The sequence below is a fragment of the Carassius auratus genome, chromosome 44 (genome assembly GCF_003368295.1).
Source record: "Carassius auratus strain Wakin chromosome 44, ASM336829v1, whole genome shotgun sequence".
Classification (NCBI taxonomy): domain Eukaryota; kingdom Metazoa; phylum Chordata; class Actinopteri; order Cypriniformes; family Cyprinidae; genus Carassius; species Carassius auratus.
The window spans coordinates 13,678,784-13,687,564 of record NC_039286.1 but is presented as its reverse complement, the minus strand read 5'-3'; positions in this window follow the sequence as shown (position 1 = coordinate 13,687,564).

The window sequence follows — 8,781 nt, the reverse complement described above, 5'->3', positions numbered from 1 at the left end:
TTGCTAAATGTATCAGTTTCTATTAAGAACCACAACTGTGTTCAACATTAAGAATAATTATAAAATGTTTCTTGAGCAGCAGATCAGCATAATAAAATGATTTCTGAAGGACCATGTGACACTTAAGATTGGAGTAACAATGCTGAAAATTCAGCTTTGCATCACAGGAATAAATTACATTTTAAAATATATTCAAATAGAAATAGTTATTTTACATTTAAATAATAATTTAACATATTTTTCTTTTATCAAATAGTGCAGCCTTGGTATAAAAGACATTTAAAAAATCTTACCAACCTCGAACTTTGAGTGTACTTGAGTTTGAGAGAATTATAAATTGGCACATATAAAACTAAATGTGAAAAAAAACTGAATAACATTATAAGTGGACTACAATTACTAAAATAGTATACTAAAATAGTATACTAACAATTACTAAAAGTATACTGTGAGCTCTTTAAGGAAAGTTTAGGTAGTCTAATAGTTAAGTACCATGGCTGCCAGACCAAGGAATGTCAGTTTTAATCTCAATGTGGGTGTCCTAGAAACTGGTGAGTTACTAAGGTCACATTCCTCTTTTATCACTATTGTGCCTTTGAGTGAAGCTCATAACCTCTGGGTCATAGCAGAGGGACTATCCATGCAATCAGTGTATTCTCAGTTGTTCGGTGCCAAAAGACAGACATCAAATGACAGCTGTTTGGAAAAGCTATGAGAATAGGTTACACAAATGAAAAATAAACAAATAATGGAAACACGGATTTGGACATACCAGTGCCTGTGTGGGGGAGAGAAATATTACACAGCAGCAACATGGGAGTTTCACCCATGGAAGTATTATATTACAGCATGTTGCACCAGTTAGTGTTACACAACTATTACCAGATGTTACAATGGGGTTAAACCACATCAGAAAGTTGACTGACAGCAGAAAACAGAGAAACTTTTAAAGCAGAAAATAAGGCTCAATTTAAAAATGGAAATTAGATAAATAAACCAGATAAAACAATGGTACACATGATAAATATAGTGCACTTTATTAATTTGACCTCATATTAGCTACTGATTTGTTTTTTAAAATATGAGAATATGGGGGAAATTGTACATATATAGGCATATTACTGTATATGAAAAAGGCAAATTGGTGCATACTAGAAAGTAGTCTGCAAAAAAATCCTCTGTTGAAAAAAACTGCGTATGCTGGTTAGGTATTGTTTGAAGCATGGATGATGGTTTAAACTGGTCATGTGCTGGTCCTAAGCAACTAGCTCCTACTCAGGACCAGTTTAGGACCAGCATATGACCAGCTTAAACCAGCTCATGACCAGCAGTCATGCTTCAAAACAGTTTTTTTTCAACAGGGGTTACAGGAGTTATTGTGTTTTGAAACAGCTAATTACCTAAGCTGTTCATTAGCTAGTGCAAGCTGATCATTAGCTCAATGGCACGCCACTACATTCCAAAAAGCTGCTTGACCAGTTAGGGTCAATTAACCTCTGACCTGGTTGCTGGTTTGTTGCTATTTCAAGGTAATCTACTGCACCAACATGCTCTGAACCAGCTACCATTCAAAGCATATCTCCAAGCTTAAAGGTGCTGTAGGGAACTTTTGTAAAAAAAAATATTTTTTTACATATTTATTAAACCTGTCATTATGTCCTGACAGTATAATATGAGACAGATAATCTGTTAAAAAAATCAAGCTCCTCTGGCTCCTCCCAGTGGTCCTATTGCCATTTGCAGAAAGTCATGCGCTCCCGGTAAAAAATAACCAATCAGAGCTGCGGTCCGTTACTTTGTTTGTGTTCAAAATGTAGAAAAATGTATATAATAAGCGAGTACACCATGAATCCATTTTCCAAACCGTGTTTTTGGCTTGTCCTGAATCACTAGGGTGCACCTATAATAAGTGTTTATATTCGGACTATTTTAGATTGCTTCGGGGGTACCGCGGCGGAGTAACGCAGTACCTTTGTGATTCTTCATAGACATAAACAGAGAGAAGTAGTTCCGGCTACGATGTTCTTCCGCAAGACGCAAGCAGTTCTGTTTATTAACCGCTAGAGCGTCAAAAGTTCCCTACCGCAGCTTTAAATTTCTAACAGGTTATGGTATTCTGATGACAACTAGGTTGGATTAATTTGTGATGTTGTTGGTTGGTGACCACGGTGATTACATGGCATGCACTATTAAGGACAATGTAGGGCTAATTGCTAATCAAACAGGTGTGAAAAACGCGACAAACAGACCTCGTCACAACATAATCCCGCATACCCGCAGTCCATTAAACACATTGTGCTTCTATCCTGGTTTTCATAAGTCAAAATTTAAATATGGTGCTACCCTGACTTAGGTCTATATACTTAATATGTCTGTTTATTATTTTGAGGCTCCACTCCAGTTGCGTTTCCTTCCTTATCTGTCGTTTTAACTTTGTAAATCTGTTGTCTTTAATCGATAGTGCATCGATTTGAGGTGATTTTGTTGTCATAGATCATTCGACCACTACATGTCGCCACATCTCTTGCTGATAAACTGCATTGTGCATTTAAGTTGTGTACAACATAATTTATAATCAACTTTTATTTAATTTGATAGATGTATATCACATAATCTAGTAAATAGTTGGATAATAAGACACCACAGCCAAAGAGATTAGCAGTACGGATGATCAGGGAGGTGTGTTTTCCTCCAGAAACAGCAGAGGGCGCAGTTCACAAGTGAGTTCAATCTCTGCAACACTCTGTTCTCCAACAATTTATTAGGTTTTCTTGCAGGTCAAGGTCATTCATCTGCCTTAATATTGTAATTGTAAATTCGAGCATTTCTTTGTTTTAGTTTTATTGGCTTTGCTGCGGTTAAATTGAATTGTCTCTGTCCATTCAAAATCAATCCGTGCCATTTAGCTGCACATTCAGAGTGATTGGGATGAGATACAGCTGATCCATGTAGAAGCAGGCAGAAAGAGCTGAGGCTCCTGGTGGATTCATAATTAAATTAGAGATATGCACTGGGCTTGTGTTTGTGTTGTGCATTTCAGTATGTGACAAGCATGTTATGCTCATATCATAAGGACATTTTCTTTTATCATTTAAGTTGAAATATGTCATCGTACTATAAGAAAACAATGTAAAGCCATTGTAAGTCCCTAGCAAGTAATTTCACTATATTTAAGCAATTTGCAAGTGTCTGGAGTCAGGGGCGGATCAGAAAAATATTGATGGGGTGGCGAGAAGGGGGCAGGAATTTTTGAGGGGTGGCAACATATGGCAGACGTATATATACTGAATTTAGTCACAGTTATCACAGTTTGAAGATTATTATATGTGCACACTATATAAATATATTCTATATATTTATTTATACACTATATAAATATGTGAGCTTGATGATATAGTCTACATAAGTTACATTTGTTTACACCCGTTTTTCTTCCTCCTCCTTCCTTGGTTTTCGGAAAGCCGATCCCGATGGCTTGGGTGTTCATTTCATCATAAAAGATTATATATATATATATATATATATATATATATATATATATATATATATATATATAGTATATGATCATTTATAGCCTACCACCGCCAGGTGGGGGGGGGGGTCTTTTTCCCCATTATTTAAAGCGCTAAAACCAGCTGTCAGATGTTTTCGCTCCACTCCCGGTTGCTGAGCAACGCGCGTGAGTTTGACAGCTGCCTGTCAGATTGACTCTCTTTTTTAGGATTGTAAATCTAGTAAAAGAAATGGACAAATAAAAGCACTGTGTGGACAGTGCACAGTAAAAGTGTACTGCGTATGTGCAGCTTTCATAATACTATACATACATTTAATCAACTTTTTTTTTATATAATTCTGCAATTTTGCGCCCTGTCCAGCAGATGGGCGCCCCAGGCGGTTGGCAAAGCCGGCCCTGGAGCCCCCTCTGGGAGTTGGTGCACTAGGCAGATTGAGTCAGTTCGGGAGTTCGGAGCGGGGTCGCGAATCATTTGAGTCAGTTTGGGGATAGTAAATCATTTGAATCAGTTCGGGAGTTCGTAGCTGGATCGCGAATCATTTGAGTCAGTTATGGGGATCGCGAATCATTTGAGTCAGTTCGGGAGTTCGGAGCGGGATCGCGAATCATTTGAGTCAGTTATGGGGATCGCGAATCATTTGAGTCAGTTCGGGAGTTCGGAGCGGGATCGCGAATCATTTGAGTCAGTTATGGGATCGCGAATCATTTGAGTCAGTTCGGGAGTTCGGAGCGGGATCGCGAATCATTTGAGTCAGTTATGGGATCGCGAATCATTTGAGTCAGTTTGGGAGTTCGGAGCGGGATCGCGAATCATTTGATTCAGTTCCGGAGTTCGGAGTGGGTTCGCGAATCATTTGAGTCAGTTTGGGGATCGCGAATCATTTGAATCAGTTCGGGAATTTGTAGCGGGATCCGAAACATTTGAGTCAGTTTGGAGATCGCGAATCATTTGAATCAGTTCGGGAGTTCGGAGCGGGATCGCCAATCATTTGAATCAGTTCGGGAGTTCGTAGTGGGTTCGCGAATCATTTGAGTCAGTTAGGGAGTTCAAAGCGGGTTCGCGAATCATTTGAGTCAGTTCCGGAGTTCGGAGCGGGTTCGCGAATCATTTGAGTCAGTTTGGGAGTTCGGAGCGGGATCGCGAATCACGGAAGATTCGCGCTTGTAAATTTTCAAATTGGCCACAACCTTTCATTCGATGCTGCCAACTGGGGTGGCAGCAGGGGTGGCAAGGCTTTCTTTTAGGGTGGCATTTGCATTTTGCCGGTAGATCCGCCCCTGTCTGGAGTTAATGTTTATGTTAATATATAAATATGAATGCATTTAGAATGGTATATTTTAGCTACTAAACTCATTTTTTTTTAACATTTTTACATAATTGTAATGTCATTTCATAGTGAGACTTATATTAAATAGTACAATTTTCTCTCTCAAATCTTAATTTGCGTTCATCAAAATGAGTATAAAGTCAACACTGAATAATAAATCTAAAAGAATTAGCTAAAAGATGTTTTTTAATCGTATTGGCATACATGTCAATCAGCAGGACTTGCCATTGTCTCAAATGTATTTTATGTCAGCCTCTGCAGTAAAAATGAGGAGATGTGTCCAGTCAGTGTCAGGTTAATAATTCATACATGTGATTCATACTTGTGATGTCATTTTAATCACATACATTATACATATAAAGTAAACCCCTAAGATCCAGTGCTGCTCCCAGTAAATGGAGTGATTACAGTCATCCTTAGATTTCTAATGAATCAGGACCGTGTTGCTCAACACTTCTCAGATTATTAAAGCCACTGGCTCGGATCACAGTTAATTACATGCTTCAGTGCTGCATGAGTACAGGTTGGTCTCCATGGCGAATCCCTTCGTATCGCTCAGAATGACTGATATAGGAAATGTATTTGAAGGTCAGTGGACTCTAATGAGGATAACTGAGGCTGTATAAACATCAGCTGAATGATTCTATTGGCTTTTTTGTAGTAAAATCACACTCTAATGATATTGAGCCCCCAACATCCAAACTATCAGCTGCTACAGAATAAAGATGCACATGATGAATAGAAGAAGAATGACTGGAAGAAGTCCAGTCATATTAGTTTGCAGCATCTTATTCTCATTTGTTAAGTTGCACCCTAAATACTTAGTTTCTTTCTATAAGATTTAATATGCAACATTTGTTTTCTCCAAATAGAATTTGTCTCTAGACACCAAAATACGATAAAAGCATTGCAAAAAAATAAAATAATTTGCAATCAGATTCTTGCGAAGTGAAAATGTGTTGTTTGTAAGAAACAAATCGATTAGGATTTTGTTTGTTTTTTAAACTTCAAACCCTTGCTTCTGGCTAAAATACAGTTTCTCTATATATGATATTGTTTTGTACAGTGAAAAAAGCCGTCTCATCTGAATCAGAAGAGAAGATGCACAAATCAAGCACCGTTTAGTCTGTAAACAGTCCAAAACAGTTCTAAACAAATATGTTGTTGGATTTTGATGTGAGAGGACAACAGCGGATGGACTCTTTCACTCATGTTCAGTTTTTGGCAATTCACTACAATGCTTTTCTTCATGCAAGAACAGCAGAGGATGTTGAATATAGAGGGATTTGGCTTTTGCAGCTTATTGATCAGATATTTTGTTCAATTTTTTTTTTACATCAGAATGCATCAGGTCTGATGGAGGATATTCTGTCAGGGCCTTTCACCTGTTTTCCTCATCATGAAACGTCAACTTTTAAGGTTGATACATACATATGAATGTGATTCATTCACATTCACCACCATCCACACATAACCAACCTGTTTCTTTTTCATCCATCTTTTTTTGCATCATTACCCTCAATCCATTTGCCTCTCTCCCTCTCTCTCTCTCTCTCTCCCTATCTTTCACACACACACAAACATGCAATCCTCACTTTTTCTCGTTAACCATCTTTGCCCCATCTATTTCCCCAGTGACGGCTGCAGCGGTAGCACCTTCGATAAGCCATCTCCATGGAAACAGCCCAGCAACAGGCTGGCCCCTCATGGCCAATGAGAGCGTGAGGTGCCTCGGTTTCTCCTCCAATGGTGATGGGGGGCTGCTGAGCTCAAGGTGAATGCTCAGGGAGGCGTGAGTACTAGCTTACTGGTATATTTAGCAGTCAATCTCTGTTTTGTTCTCCTGTGCTTATCTGGAAGCAAATAATATAAAACCTGTTTTATATGTTATATGACAGTGCTGGATTTAACGTTATAGGTGTTGCATGAAGGCCTGATGTAAGTTAGCTTGGTAGAGCTGTTTTCCGAAATGGTAGTGATGGAGACTACATTTGGATAACTGCATAATTTTATTTTGATTTGTTTTATATTCTTGGATTTTTAGTCTAATCATAAATAAAATATTCCAAAAATATTCCAAGCCAAATCAAATTATGAAATATTATCTGGAAAATTATGAGTTTGTATTTTTAGGTGCAGTGTTAGATATATAAGCCTGAAGACAAATTAATTTCTATTGCACTCTTAACGATAAATCAAGTTTTTTTTATATATATATATTTTGGAAACTTATTAAATGTATAGACTTGTAAATGTTCATTACAATTTTTTAATAAAAATATAAAAAAACATTGATATATCTAAACATTTTGCACATGCCCACATTTCCTTCAAAATCACCATTACCACACATTCCATAGATCAATTCATATTACATGTATAAATAAAAGCCTGGAGTGTTTCTGTGTGTATATATTGAATTTCTTTCTCTGATAAATTAATTTGCCCATTAAACGGTGGCGTTCAATGCCAGTGTGATTATCAGTATGAATCTGTAATAGAAGAATAATGTACACATGAATTGCATATGGCAAATATTTTATTTTACTAAAATAATTATTTGAATTACTCATATGACTGGGTTTTTAAAAAATAACTGAATAAATCTGAATTAAAACTTACTCGTAAAGAAAGATCTCTGGGTTCGAACATTCACACACGCAAAGTGAATCGTGAATGTGATTGGACAAAAAGTGAGGCTTCGTTTGTCATTGGTCACGTGATTTCTACGTTAAAAACACAAGCTATAGGAATTGAGGCTTCATTTGGCACGCCCACTTATTCTCGTCACAATGCAGTGAACAGCAGCGCAGTGATCAAAAATCACCCTTAACAGATGAAAGGAGAGTACAATAAAGATAACGCTTTCTTTAGCGGACATTCAATCAATACATGTTTTATTGTGAATATGAGATTGAGCTGAAGAATGAATGCTGTATCAAATGCAGGTAATCACACACTCGCTCAGTCCATCTCTCATCATAATACAGTGAGCTTTTAATACAGTGATACAATAAGCTTTCAATGAAGTAACTCGTTCCTTCATTACTAGTTCTAAAGTGATGTTTTCAAATTAAATACTCTCTAACCACTAGGCCACAACTTCCCCACGACTTCTGTTTGATTTGAAGTGATGTTTTCAATTTAAACAGCTGTTAAACTGTCAACTTGTGATTTGAATCCCCAGTGGAAGAAAGGAAGGAGTTCTGCACAAAAGAGCATTTTTGAAAGACACTGTGTTGTTGTTTCATATGTATTTACACACTCGTGCCATCAAATTTTTGTATAAATGCAATATCACACTCGTAGCCATGCGATATCAGCATGTTGTGATTACCTGTGGCCTCATGCCTACAGCCAAATCACAGCTGTGCCCATATACAGCCTTATTGCACATCAATTTGTGTGAAATTGTGCATATTAAACATAAAAGTGAAAAGAATAAAAATTAGCAGGTTTATATTGAATTTTAACTATAGTAATATATAGCAATTGAATTTTGAATCCAAAATTAGTTTAGTTCATTTATTAATTCATTTAAAAAATGCATCTCGAATCCCAAATTAATTTAATTTACTTGCAATGTTTAGCAATATATTATCATAACAATTGGAAAAAGGAGCTGATCAATTTCCAAGATTATGTTACGTTAAATGCTAAATCACAGATCTTCATTGTGATGTGACTTTTGGGCCACACTCTAGATTTCCTTTTAATTGCTGTTACAAATTCGAAAACCTAATGACAAATACATAATCAAGGTCTTAAATAATACTAATGCATATCACTAAGACAGCAAGAAGTCAAAGCAAGTAGTTTGCAGACGATGTACCCTTTTTAGACTGTGTCATTTTTAGATGCCTCTCCTGTGAAGACTGATGACACTGATGACATAATTCAACCCACATACAGTCCAGTTGCATGGTTTAATCAACTGCT